The sequence below is a fragment of the Equus caballus genome, chromosome 4 (assembly GCF_041296265.1).
Source record: "Equus caballus isolate H_3958 breed thoroughbred chromosome 4, TB-T2T, whole genome shotgun sequence".
NCBI lineage: Eukaryota > Metazoa > Chordata > Mammalia > Perissodactyla > Equidae > Equus > Equus caballus.
Genome location: NC_091687.1, coordinates 75,534,367 through 75,548,172, shown reverse-complemented (window position 1 = coordinate 75,548,172; position 13,806 = coordinate 75,534,367). Strand labels below are relative to the sequence as shown.

The 13,806-nt window shown below is 37.4% G+C and overlaps 1 long non-coding RNA gene across 1 annotated transcript; it reads left to right on the top strand.

Annotated features, from left to right (window-relative positions):
- The first annotated feature begins 1,950 nt into the window (after window positions 1-1,950).
- LOC138923817 (uncharacterized) lies at window positions 1,951-11,512 on the top strand. The gene is made up of 2 exons (XR_011437961.1): window positions 1,951-2,095; window positions 5,693-11,512. It is a non-coding gene; the product is annotated as an uncharacterized lncRNA (long non-coding RNA).
- Window positions 11,513-13,806: the final 2,294 nt, after the last annotated feature.

Below are 13,806 nucleotides of genomic sequence, written 5' to 3'. Positions count from 1 at the left end.
TATAGTTAAATGAATGAAGAATATTTTCATAATTGAGCCTGCAAATATTGTACACTGTGAAGCCAAGTCTTTTACTTTGATTTCTTGTCATTTATCATTTTACTTTTTGTTTTTCATTGTATTACTTCTTGCATTTCTTTTTTCTTACACTATTTGCCTTTATAGTATATTTCTTTCAAATTTTCCGTCATTAGAGAAATTCTATCAAATGACCTTTTCCCCCAAAATTTCTTTCCATTCTTCCTGCTTCAGTGGAGACTGGCTGCTTTCCAAGTCTAGTGCGCAGCTGTTCTCCCGGGATTTCCTTTCACTGTTCTTTGGGGCTGGATCCACTTCTCTTGGGTCCTATGTTTCTCTCCTTCTTGATTTCCTATGTCATTTGAAGCTACTTCCAAATCTTCCTAAAGAGAAGTAAAATTTCTGAGATCTTACATGGATGAACATTTCTAAAGGATAATATTTACATAAAATCTAAAGTAATTACTAGGCCAATGCATTCAAATACATGTGTAATAAAATAATTGCTTTCCCTAGCTCCTTTCCCTTACCAGTTTGACTGAGTTATGGGCAAAATACTAGAGAAATGATTATAACTACTTTTCAAGACTATAGAAATGACTTGGAATATTTTTTATTAGCAATCTTTGGATTCACATTTTAATTAATATTGAAGCTTTTTATTATATATTAGAAATCTTTCTCTCTAGAAATGGTTTTTATACCTACTATGCATAAATATATACCTGTGTGTATACACCTACAATACAAATACTTTACTTAAAACTAATTTTCACTTAAAAATAGTTGCCTCTGACTCATCCTCTTCCCACTGGTTCCCTTCTCCTCAATACCACAGCTGAACGAATGGTGTAGGAAAAATTTTAGAGCTTTTAAAGAACTATTCAGAAGGTAAGAAAATCAGGGAACTTTGAAAAGCAGAATTAATCTAGAAGGGCTAACCTTGGGGACACCTGTATATGTGGTGATTCCCAAGTCACCTTATCATAATTTGTCACTTCATTAGAGTTATGACATTGTACATATTAAAAATTTATTTGGGTCAACATGAATTCTCCTTTAAAACTGAATATTTCTTATAGAATTTAGTAAGTAGTATCAGTTTGCCAGTTTGCCACACTTTAAAGAGAATTATCTCCCACCTTCACGCCCTTGATGTTTCTCTAACGTCTAGCTAAGATTATCGGCATTGGGGTGGAGAAAATAAAGATAATTTTAGTAAATGGTAGAGCAGACGCAGGGCAGGGCCAAGGCATCCAAAATGTGTATCAGGCTGATGGGGCTCTGGCATCAGTACCAGGAGATGAAATTTGTCAGGTAAACTCAAAGGAAATAGAAGAGATTCTAATAGGTGATTGATAGGTGGGGCAGCTGCTCCATCACAACAGGATAACAGACGGTGGTTAGAGCTAAACATGAGCTAAATTGGTTGTGATAAGACTGGGACATTTGCATAGACTCCAGTTGCCTCCCACAGCACTTAAAATAAAACCAACCTCTTTACCAGAACCTATAGGGAACTATAAGATCAGACATTTGCCGCTTTCTTCGACCCCATCTCATACTACCACTTTCTTCTTCACAAAATTTCAGCCACACTGGCATTCTAGCTATTCCCTCAACAGACTAAATTTGTTCCTGCCTTAGGCCTTTGCACTTGGTGTTCTCTCTGATGGGAACATCCAGACACAGATCATCTGGTGTCTTTTTCATATCATTCAAGGTCCAGTTCAGATGTCACCTCCTTAGAAAGGTCTTCCAATTTAAAATAGATGCTCTCTATTTCCACCAGCTCCCCTTCCTGCATTCTCTATCTCTTCACTCTGTTTATCTTCTGAGCACTTATCACTTTCTGAAATTATCTTGTTTATTTATGTCTCGTTGCCTGACTTTGCCCTGAGTCTATAAATGCTTGAGAGTAGGGACTTTGCCTTCTTAATTTTGTGTCCTCAGTTCCTAAAATCATTCCTCGCCTTTAGCATGGATTCAATAACTCAATAAATAAGCTGCAGAGATGATGGAGTAGGCATTAAGACAGATCCTCAGTCTGCTGGTCTGAGAGGGTAGAAGGAGTCGGGTAGGTAACAAAGCTATGATGTAGTAGACGGTTGTATTCAGGATGGACTAAAAGCTCAAATTTGCCATTCTGGGACATGGGAAAGTTACTTACCCTTGCTGAATGTCAGTTTCCTCAGCTGTGAAATGAAGATAACTGTAGTATATGTCCAATTTAAAGATTCAGTTAGGTGAAATAATGAATATATAAATGTGTACATAAAGAGTAAGGCACAGAGAAGGTGCTCAATAAATAGCCATTGTTGCCATCAATATTGGCCAAATGAATTTTTGCATGCTTAGTGTGCTGACATTGAGGATAACAAAGCTTAAGAACTCCCTATTCGATTTACTTATTTTTCTAAAATATGTGTTTTTATACAATTTATTGTATGTTTATAAAGGTAACAGTAACCTTAGTGTATTTTGTGTATGAAATAAAACATACATATAGACTTGGTTTTCAGATGCAGCCAAATAATAAATTGGACCATAAAGTATGAATACTGTACCTAGCGATAAAATAGTTGTATACATGAATAGAAGAGACATAATGGTTGGTCATAAAATATGATTAACCTAGTTGAAACAAAAGGCCTTAGTACCTCACAAGTGGTGAACTCATTAGTGGGTTATAGGAGTTCCACATGAGTGAAGAAATCATGTATAATGGTTGCTCATTACATACCCTATTTATTCTTAGGGGGCCTTTTTTGAAGCTTGTTTTTTCAATTAAGTGTAAGCAAGAAGAGAGAAAAGCACGATATAAGAATTTACCAACTATATTTAAAAACAGTATTATTATAGAAAATTTGTCTAGATTAGTCAAAAGAAACTTAATCCTCAATGATAAAGTGAGTTTGGTCTGTATTCCATGTATGACAGAACCATTTAACATTGCTTTCAAATCAAGACTTTTATGAAGCAGAACCTTTTGATGGGCTATTTCTGTTTCCTCTCTCGTTTTTATTAGTACTAATACTGCTTCTGTAGCCCTAGTTTCACCACCACTTCTGTGACTTTGGGTAGTCTAATTAATCATGCTGGGCCTCAGTTTCCACACTTGTAATATGATAAGAAGGCCATCAATGTTGCCTACCTTGTAACTCAAAACAAAACAAGATTTGTGAATGCTGGAAGCACTTTAAAGTACCATATGCACGCAATGTGCTATTCCAGAGCACTTAGTGTATTAGCTTTTGTATAATGAGTGTTCAATAAATATCAACTGAATGAATGGAATTATCACGATAACCGGCCCAGGTTTTTTACACAGACATGGTGGGGTAGGAATCTGACTTACCTCTTTTACATGTATCTATATCTGTAAGTGCCAGGTGATAAAGACGAGGAATCTACAAATGCTTACCTTATAGTTTCTTCCATTAGTAGTTGAGGGTTAAAATTTGGCTGTATTTCACAAATGCTAAAGTGTTTTTTTTGTACACAGTAGCAAATTTTTTCAATATTTATTCATTTGAAAATTTTGTATGCTTTAAACTGGTTTTCAATGGAAATGAGTAATTTAGTAGATTTTAAAATATATTGTAATATTTTATTACACTGCAATATCTACTGTTCATATTTGAATAAAATTTTATGCTTTCACTGTTAAACAACATAATGGTGCTATCAGAATGCTATACACTCAGATTTTCAAGTTCAATTTTTGGACCCTGTTAAAATAATCACAGGAATCACCTCTGGTAGTTTATGACTCAAAGGCACAAGTAATAGACTAAGATAATTAAATTAATAATTTTGTTTTTTATCCAATGAAAGAGATAAATATGGGCTACCCTATTCACCCCAAAATATTTTCTTGTTTCTCAAGAGCAAAATTTCAATCTGAAACATTCAGTTACCCTAACCCTTCCTTTAATTTGTCAATTTGTTCCATTGCTCACTCTTTCATTTATCTTTTCAACATTTTTTTTGAGTGCATGACAGGCAATACATCAAGTTCAGGAGAGTAGAAATAGTGAAGAGTGGTCCTTAGGCTGGAAGAGGTCATAGCCTCATAGGCAGAGCTAAGTGGAAAAAAGGAGAGATCATATTACCTAATGAAGCCAAAAAGACTTTGAAGATTAATTTTCAAAGTAACTAACCAAACAAAATATTTTCTTTGAGTTGGGCTGCTAGCTTAACTCTCTACTCTGATATTTTAAGTGGCTTGGTTTTATATAGCCATTTAGTAAAGGCAATACAGGGTCAGGTTTGAGAGCATGGACCCTGGAGCAGACATAAGAGTTTGAATCCTAGGTCTAATATTTATGAATTGTGTGACTTCGATCTCATTACTTAACCTCTTTGGGTCTCAGTTTCCACATCTGCAAGATGTAACTCACCTCACGGTTGCAAGTTTGAACAGCAAAGCACTTAGAACAGTGCCTACAGAGTCTAAGTTATAGAAGTGTTAACTATTACCGACAGAAATAAAATATTCATTTAAATGAACCATGACAATTGTACTTAAAATGTGATACATGGTATTGTATATCTTATATAGATGTCTATATATCTACATATACATACGGGTGACAAATGAGGGAATGTCATGATACTACTAAACTTCTGGAAGTTATGTCTTAGATGAGTAATATACTGCTTATGTTGAGATGGAAGCAAAAATAAGATTTCCTCCTTTGTCTTCCCACCAAAAATTTAAACTGTATCTTTTTATAACAGATATGAGTTGAAGCGAAGTTGTGTTGACTTGGACTGGCATAGCTCAGCAATAGATGTTTTACTCCTTAAACAATAAGGATACAAGAAGGAAAGATGTACATTGAATAGAATAACTCCTAGCCGTAACAAGTATATTTTTAATAGCTCGATTCCATAGAATTTGTCATCTAGTACTACAACCTTTAGGTCTATTTACAGAGCTTAAAAAATAAGTTCTACAGCTCTGGATCTAATTTAGAGCCCATGAAAATTCTCAATGTTTTACCAAACCTCCAAGAAATAGAGCAGCTTGCATTGTTGAAACAAAAATACTAAATTTCCCATGATTAGAGTCAGGTAACATTTTAATTTTAATGGAATTGGCCTTTGTCTTTGAATGAGACAAAATAAACAGATTGGCTAGTTCCTAAACCCTGCTACATACAGAAATATTTTTTAATACGTGGTTAGGGCTCAGAAAAGGCAAAGTAGGCACCCCGGCAGCTAGTGGTGGTGGTACCTGAGCAACTCTTAAGTAGGAGGCCATAAAGCCCAAAGGAGAAACTCCAAAGTACCCAGGTCTCTTCTCACTGAAGGATCTTGTTCCTAGTTCATAATTGCTGAAACCTTATCAAGTATTGTATTCTGTTTTAGCAAGAAAGACTGTCCTTAGTAAACTTTTATTTATTTTTACCTACAGAGAATTCATAAAAGTATTGCTTATTACATTTGCATAACTTCTTGCAGTTTTTCAAAATTAGGTAATAATACATATTCTCTACTTCTATACTCAGCTACAACTTTTCCTGCTACATAATAGTCTTTGAGAAAATTTATCATGATTTAGTTATTATTCTGTGGGTGGGAATTTGAGTTGTTCCTAATTTTATTTTGTATTCTTATTTTTTTGCTTTTTATTTATTTATTTTATTTATTTATTTTTTTGAGGAAGAATAGCCCTGAGCTAACTGCTGCCAACCCCTCTCTTTTTGCTGAGGAAGACTGGTCCTGAGCTAACATCCGTGCCCATCTTCCTGTACTTTATATGTGGGACACCTACCACAGCATGGCTCGCCAAGCGGTGCCACGTCCGCACCCGGGATCCGAACCAGCGAACTCCGGGCCTCTGAAGCGGAATGTGCACACTTAACGGCTGTGCCACTGGGCCGGCCCCTGTTTTTCTGCTTTTATACACAACTCTTCTACAGTCATGGGTTGCTTAACGACAGGGATACATTCTGAGAAAAGTGTCATTAGGAGATTTTGTCATTGAGCAAACATCAAAGAGTGCACTGAAGGAGAACAAAATTTACCACCCCAAAATGTGTCCTTTTAAAATGAGGATTATTTTAGGTGGAATATTTTTAAGAAACAAAAGACTCAGAAAATTTTTCTTGTTACTTCCCCCTTGACTGCCTAAAAGAATTCAGATAAAAACAATCCGTCTCAGGAAGCGAGCTACCACCTAGCATAGCATGGACTAAGTGGCAGACAGGGAAGAACCTAGAAAAGCCTGTTGGGCGTCTGCCCCTCTGTGTCCTTCTATTTCTGTTTTCCAAACATCTGTTCCTTTTCTCCTAACTGTGAATTGCTTTGCTTCCCTTTGAAGTCCCTGAGTGTCCCCACTGCCAGTATCTTCTTTTGTCTTTAGTTAAGGATGATGTTTAAGATGAGGGCTTCAGCCATTTTGGTGAGTGACTCTGTTTTCCTTCGTTTCTCCTGTGTACACATCTTATTTAACTTTTATTTTTCTCCAGTTAATGTCTCATGTCAATTTAATTCTTCGAGCAGAAGAACCTAGAAGGATAGAGGGAAATTTCTTCCTCCCCTACAGTGCTTATGCAAATCTGGATGGAATGGCCTACTACACACCCAGGCTAGACGGTATTAATCTTATGGGACCATCATCGTATATGCGGTCCAATGTTGATCAAAATGTCATGTGGCAAACCATAATGAAAACGTAATACTGAGAGAATAAAAGCAAGGTGCACAAGAATATATAATACCACTTTAATAAGGCTCAAAAACAAGAAAAACTTTGCTATATCTTGTCTGGGGATACAAGCATATATAAATAAAACTACCTTTTTAAGTAAGGAAATATTAAACAAAATTCATGATAGTGATTATTGCTGAGAATGAGATGGAGACAAGCACACTGATTCAACAGTATTTGTAATATCCTTTAATTTAATTTAATTTAATTAATCAATTAATTTTTAAAGATTGACCCTGAGCTACCATCTGTTGTCAATCTTCTTTTTCTTTGGTTTTCTTTTATTTTTTTTCTCTTCTTCTTTTCCCAAAATCCTCCCAGTAAATACTTGTATGTTCTAGCTGTAGGTCTTTCTAGTTGTGCTGTGTGGGACGCTGCCTCGACATGGCTTGATGAGTGGTGCTAGGTCCGTGCCCAGGATCCAGACTGGTGAAATCCTGGGCAACCAAAGTGGAGGGCACGAACTTAACCACTCACCCATGGGGCTGGGACCTATAATATCCTTTTAAAAATATATTTATGGTGGTTTTAAAAAGGCCCATTTTTAAAATTATGCCTTATAACTTATGTAATATTTTATGTATAAATTGTTAAATATTTTCAAAATTAGAAAATATATTGTTATATTTGACTTCAAACCAACTCTGTGGAACAGGTTGAATAGATTCAATAGCCCTTATTTAATAGATGAGAGAAATGAGATGTAATTTACCCAAGGCCTAATTGATGATAAATTTTGGAGATGGACTAGAAACTTCTTTTCATTAATCAATCAATCAGTTGGTTAATTCAATAAACATTTTCTCCATTACTACTCCTTTCTGGGAGAGTCACTATCGTCCACTAGCAGTGCAGCTACAAACCTGAGAGTCATTCATAATGCTTTCCTTCTTTATCTCTTTACTTCTACAACTAATTAGCTACCAATTCCTACTAATATTATCTCCTTAATAGACTTAAGTCAATTCCTTTCTCATTATTCCCATGGGCATGACCTTATAGTTCAGTCCATCTTCATTTCACCCTCAGATTGAGAAAACCACCTCCTATCTTGTCTTCAGTCAATTACTACAGTCTTATCTTAATCAACTCCATGATCAAAATGAAAACCAGAGTTCCCCTTTTAACATGTGACTCGGACATCCATTCCTAATACTTTTTAATGGCTCCATATTCCCTCCAGGGTGAATTTGATGCTTCTCATCATGGCATTCCAAAGCCCTCCGAAACCTGGCTCCTGCTGACATCTCCAGATTCATTTCTCACTATTTCACCTGTTCATGCCATACCCTCTAACTACATGCTGGTTTCCAGAACACAAACTCTTTTCTTTTTTTAAAGATTTTTTTTTTTCCTTTTTCTCCCCAAAGCCCCCCGGTACACAGTTGTATATTCTTCGTTGTGGGTCCTTCTAGTTGTGGCATGTGGGATGCTACCTCAGCGTGGTTTGATGAGCAGTGCCATGTCTGCGCCCAGGATTCGAACCAACGAAACACGGGGCCGCCTGCAGCGGAGCGTGCGAACTTAACCACTAGGCCACGGGGCCGGCCCCCACAAACTCTTTTAAAGACTCTCACAAGCCTTGGGAATAATTCTTTTTCGAGATCTAAATCTTATCACACATATTATAGTAAACCTACATGCCACGTGAAAAATTATTTACAAGTAACTATATAAAATTTGAGCAGAGTTGTAGTTGATTGGTTGACACAATGCCACATTTTGTAAACTGGATTAAGTTCTTTCATGTGTTTAATACTTATTAGATGGCTACTACAGGGCAGTCCCTATTTTAGGTACTAAAATTCCTCAGTGAACAAAACAGATCAGTTCCTACTTTTGTGGAGTCTACATTCTATTTTTAACCACAATTGAATATAATCAATTATTAATTGATTTGGCTTTAAAATTTTCCCTTTTTATCTTTAGGTCTCAAACATTTTTACCAGCCTTTGAAAGCTCATGGCCCTTGGCACAGTGCCTCTGGTACAGTCGACTGGGTAAAACAGCCCAGTCAAGACACCCTCATCACTCCTGTCCCCAGACTTTACACACACCGCTCCCTCTGCCCGCCACGCATTTCTACCCTGTTCCCCACTCCCTGAAACCCAGCTGAACTTATTCACCCTGGCTAACTCTTATGTGTCTTTCCAGAGGAAACTCAGACTCCTCCATCTCCAGAAATCTTCCCCAATCTAACCCACCAGCCCCAACCAAGTCTGGAGAAAATGCAATAAAATTGTGTCCTATTGTTTCGTTGCTCAGAACTTCCCATAGGCATCCCATCCCACTCAGAACAAAATCCAGGGTCCTTACTATGATTTGTACAAGATTTTACATAATCTAGCTATTGGCTGACTCTCCTAGTTCATTTCCTTCCAGTCTTCTTATTCCTCCCTCTGTCCCAGTCACATTGCCTTCTTGACATTTTGACACATGCCAAATATGCTCCTGTACCAGGACCTTTGCACTTGCTGTTGTTGCAGCTTGAAATGCTCTTCTGCGTATACCGGCATGACTTGCTTCCTTACTTCGTTCTAATATCTGCTCAAAACTTTCCTCTTTGAAAAGCCTTCCCCAAAAGACCCTATCTAACAAAGAACTTTCCTGTTACTCTCTTTCTTCTTTCCAGGCTTTCTAATATCTTCATTGCACTTACCATTATCCTGACATCATATTACATACTTGGTTATTTATTTTCCCTCCCACTCAATATAATGTAAACTCTATGAAAACTTGTCTGTTTTGTTCACTGCTAGTCTGACACACAGTAGGTGCTCAATAAATATATTTTGAATGAATGAATGGCACTTACCACAATAAACTATAGTCTCTGCAGGTATTACAATCAGGGAGACAAGCTCCTCCATGCCCTCTCACGCCTCATTAATGACAATCTCTATTTATTTGCCTCTGTTCTTCTCTATACTGTCAACTGCTAAAGGACAGAAATCGTGTCTTATTCATCTCAATGCTTAAGGTACAGCAGAGGGGCCGGCCCAGTGGCGCAGCAGTTAAGTGTGCATGTTCCAATTCGGCAGCCAGGGGTTCCCGGGTTCGGATACTGGGTGCAGATGTGGCACCGCTTGGCATGCCATGCTGTGGTAGGCATCCCACACATAAAGTAGAGGAAGATGGGCACAGATGTTAGCTCAGGGCCAGTCTTCCTCAGCAAACAGAGGAGGATTGGCAGCAGTTAGCTCAGGGCTAATCTTCCTCAAAAAAAAAAAAAGGCAGAGTGGAACTAGAGAAGGCTCAATTCGTATTTGCCGTGAGACAATGTATTGAATGGTCTTCACTGGGCAAGATCCTGGGCTAGGTGTTCAGAATTAAATCTTTTATCAGTCTAGAACTCTTCATGGAAACTGAGAGAAGATCTTGTAACCCTCCTGTGGCTAAGTCTCCATCACAAGAGTTTGCGTTCTTTATGCCTGGGGTTATCATAATCACGTGGAATAGACCTGTACTTTGCACATTTCAAAATGTGTATTTCCCCACTCAGCCATTGCCCACACTTGCTACCACTCTTAAAACAAGATTTATGGAAGTTTAATGAATTAAGGATAAAAACAAAAATTAATTCTAGTTTTCTAGAGACCCTAGGAAGCCAGTTTGAGAAACTATGCTAGAACCTTGACCAATTCTCTACCCAGTGAGGGAGCTATTATTATGCAAAATATGTGGTAATAGCGCACCTTAAATTTTATTTTAACTTTATGTTTTAAAGGAACAGTGCTTTTAAGAGGCAAATAAGTTGACAGAGAGAATCACTGACCCACAAGGAGAACTTTCTACTAAAGAATTCTGACTTTTAACATGTAAAGCTAGGATTCGGAGTTTCCTTTTTTTAATCTACTTTCTGGTGTGCGTGTTTAATGTCCTATAATTTTGCCCTCTAAGTGTGTGAACTTGGCCACTGATGCAAAGTGTCAGTCAGCCTCTCTGCTCTCCTTTTAGAAAGGACTATCGATGTCAAACGGCCTTGACGTGTAGCCACTGGCAGACGACAGGCTGGTATTACTGCGTACTGCTTAAACAAATGATATGCCCGTACAGCAGTGACCCAGGGACTCCTGGTTTTAAGGCGGGCACATTTATTCGAACACCAGGTAGAAAACTACGAATAAGTTGCTTTGTTTATGATGAGTTGAAAAAAAATCTGCTTTTTCAAAGAAAAGAGTAATATGTGTCTTAATTAACATTGACTTTTAGCAATACAGGCACTTTTTTTTTTTTGGCTTATCTGTGTATTATATATTAATAATGTATTTGAAAATTTACTAGGATGAACTGTATAACATATCCTAGGAATACATAAAACAAATGATTGAAATCAAATTTCTTATAGCCTTTCCCTCCCCCAGATTCATGTTCATTCCTTTACAAAATAAGTTACTCAGAAAGACCCGAACAAACCAATAGAGGTAGCTGTTTAATATTGGCCAGCTAGTGCTTAATAATTTATAATTTAAAAAACGAAAGCATAGCTCATACACTGTTGACAGAAATCTGGACATAGGAGGAAAAAAACCCATGCAGAAGTGTACCCAGCACCCAGGACTCTTTGTCAAAGAAGCAGCAGAAGCTTGGAGAGGCATGCAGGTGCGATGGGAGAACCTGACCACAGGAAAGCAAAGGCAACTGAAATAGACATTCTGTTCTGGGTTGTAAAAGCCAAGAATGCACAGCTGAAGGAATTCCTGAGATACCAACTCTTGAAAGATTTGTGGATTTCAGATTGTCGATATTAAATCTAAATATGCTGGGATGAAATAGTTGGTGGATTTTTTTCCCTTTATGCAGTTTGGTCACACGTTCCTGATTCATGCATATAGTATGTGATCCATAAATGTGGATTAACTGAAATACAAGAATCTTCTGTCTCTAATTCTCTTGGAAGGTACACATGTGTTAGCTTTTCTACTCTAAAGAGGAAGGTAAAATCAGCGTCGTTTAAGGCAGCGGCGGCTTTAATGAGGGTGAGTCATAGCACTCAGGGAGGCAAACCTATTTATTTTTATTACACAACACGTTTAACTGGGACCATTTTAAAAAGGCCAAATGACAGACAGGGGCCAAGATTAGATGCATCCTCAGTAGAGAGCTGGCATGCCGTGCCAGAACAAGGATTTAGATGAGAGTAGCTGGTAAGAAATAGCCAACAATTGGGGGAAGGGGAAGGTAGAGAAAAATAAACTCCCTGAAGAAAGTAAAAAAACAGGTCACAGTAATTTCCCTCAGGACTAAAATGTGTGACATGAGCTTTTGCATTAAATCAGAAATTTCAGAGTAAGAGGAACTAGGAAAGAATCTAAACCATAGGGAATAATGTCGCTATTGTATTTGAGAGGGCTCAAATAAAAAGTTACTGAGTCCTTTCCAAACCAACTAGCTAAATGGTGTGCTATTTCTCAAAAAGAACTTGCTTCTAGGAAAAAGGAATTAGTTTTGTTTTCCTATTTCACATTCAATTACAGTACTGAATTTGATAACTAATCAACTAAGGGGAATATGGTTAAAAGATCTTCCTTGCACTGCAGTAAAAATGGGTTCCCAGACTTATCAGGGGACCTTATATTGCACACATGACATCACTGAAGCAAATTCTTTATTGACCATCCCCAAAAGTTATGATGCTGTTTCTGGCTTCTTCTAAAAATGACTGAGCTGTCTATAGTTAGCCTTTCCAAGGATGTCATTCCCCTGCATTTAAACTAAGCAATAATTTGGTGCGTAAGTTTGCATTTGGGTTTGGGGATCTTTCCTTGAACACATTTTACTTTTCTTCCAAAATCAACATAAAAACTTTTGTTCAAGCCTAGCATAAATTAACAGCTCCCCAGAAGTAAATGGTGTACTTCTCTGAGATATGGCAATTCCAGAAGAGTTAGGGTTTTATGCACCAAATAAACATAGAGAAGAATCAATGTCGTCTTCTTGATCTGAACTATGGAAGCTGCAGGGGAAACGGGAGTTGCATTTTATAGCTGTGCACCCTCGGAAAGAAATGGGACTCTGCCAGAGGTCCTTAGGGACATGGGTGAAAGAAGTGATACCTCAGAATTGTCAGGAACTAATGCATTGTTTGGAACTCAATAAACATTTGTTGAAACTGATGAATGACTTTCGATACGGCAGTTATGAATAATTCTTCACAGTACCAAAAAGTTACCACAGATCATTAAAGTTAACTATAAAGTCACACAAAAATTTTAGTAGATTGAAAATTGTATCGTTATAATGACTCAATAAGGACTTTGGGGAAAACTGAGGAAAAGAAATGGTGGAAACAGTTTAAAGTGATTTTTTTTAAAGGGCCCTGCCCTGTGGCCAAGTGGTTAAGTTCACGTGCTCTGCTTCGGCAGCCCAGGGTCTCCATGGTTTGGATCCTGGGTGTGGACATGGCACCGCTCATCAAGCCATGCTAAGGTGGCGTCCCACATGCCACAACTAGAAGGACCCACAACTAAAATACACAACTATGTGTGTGGGGGCTTTGGGGAGAAGAAAGAGAAATAAAAAATAAAAAAAAATAATTTTAAAAAATTAAAGCATGAAAGAAGGGTTGGTGGGGCCCAGAGTAAAGTAAACAGAGAGTAAGGAAGGAAAAGAGTGAAGAAGAGGACGAGAAGAAAGGACCTAGGGAGAGTGTCTTAGTGATGGGAAATGGCTGGGGGATGTGAAAGAATAAGGGTGTCTGTTCTTGAGTTAGAAATTGTTTATTATGCAATTCTGAAAAAATTAACCTTGTCTTTGTGTTCAGACTTTCAGAGTTTGGTACAGACATGGCCTTTTTTTAATCACAATTAAAAATATTTTGATTTTCACTATAGTAAAGTGATCTTTAGACAGACAATTATATTTAACATATATTGCTTTGACACTTTTAAAAATCTTTTTTGTGTGTGTTTTTTGATGTGGAAGATTGGCCCTAAGCTAACATCTGTTGCCATTAAATCTTCCTCTTTTTTTTTTTTTTGAGGAAGATCAGCCCTGAGCTAACATCTGCTGACAATCCTCATCTTTTTTCTGAGGAAGACTGGCCCTGAGCTAACATCCATGCCCAT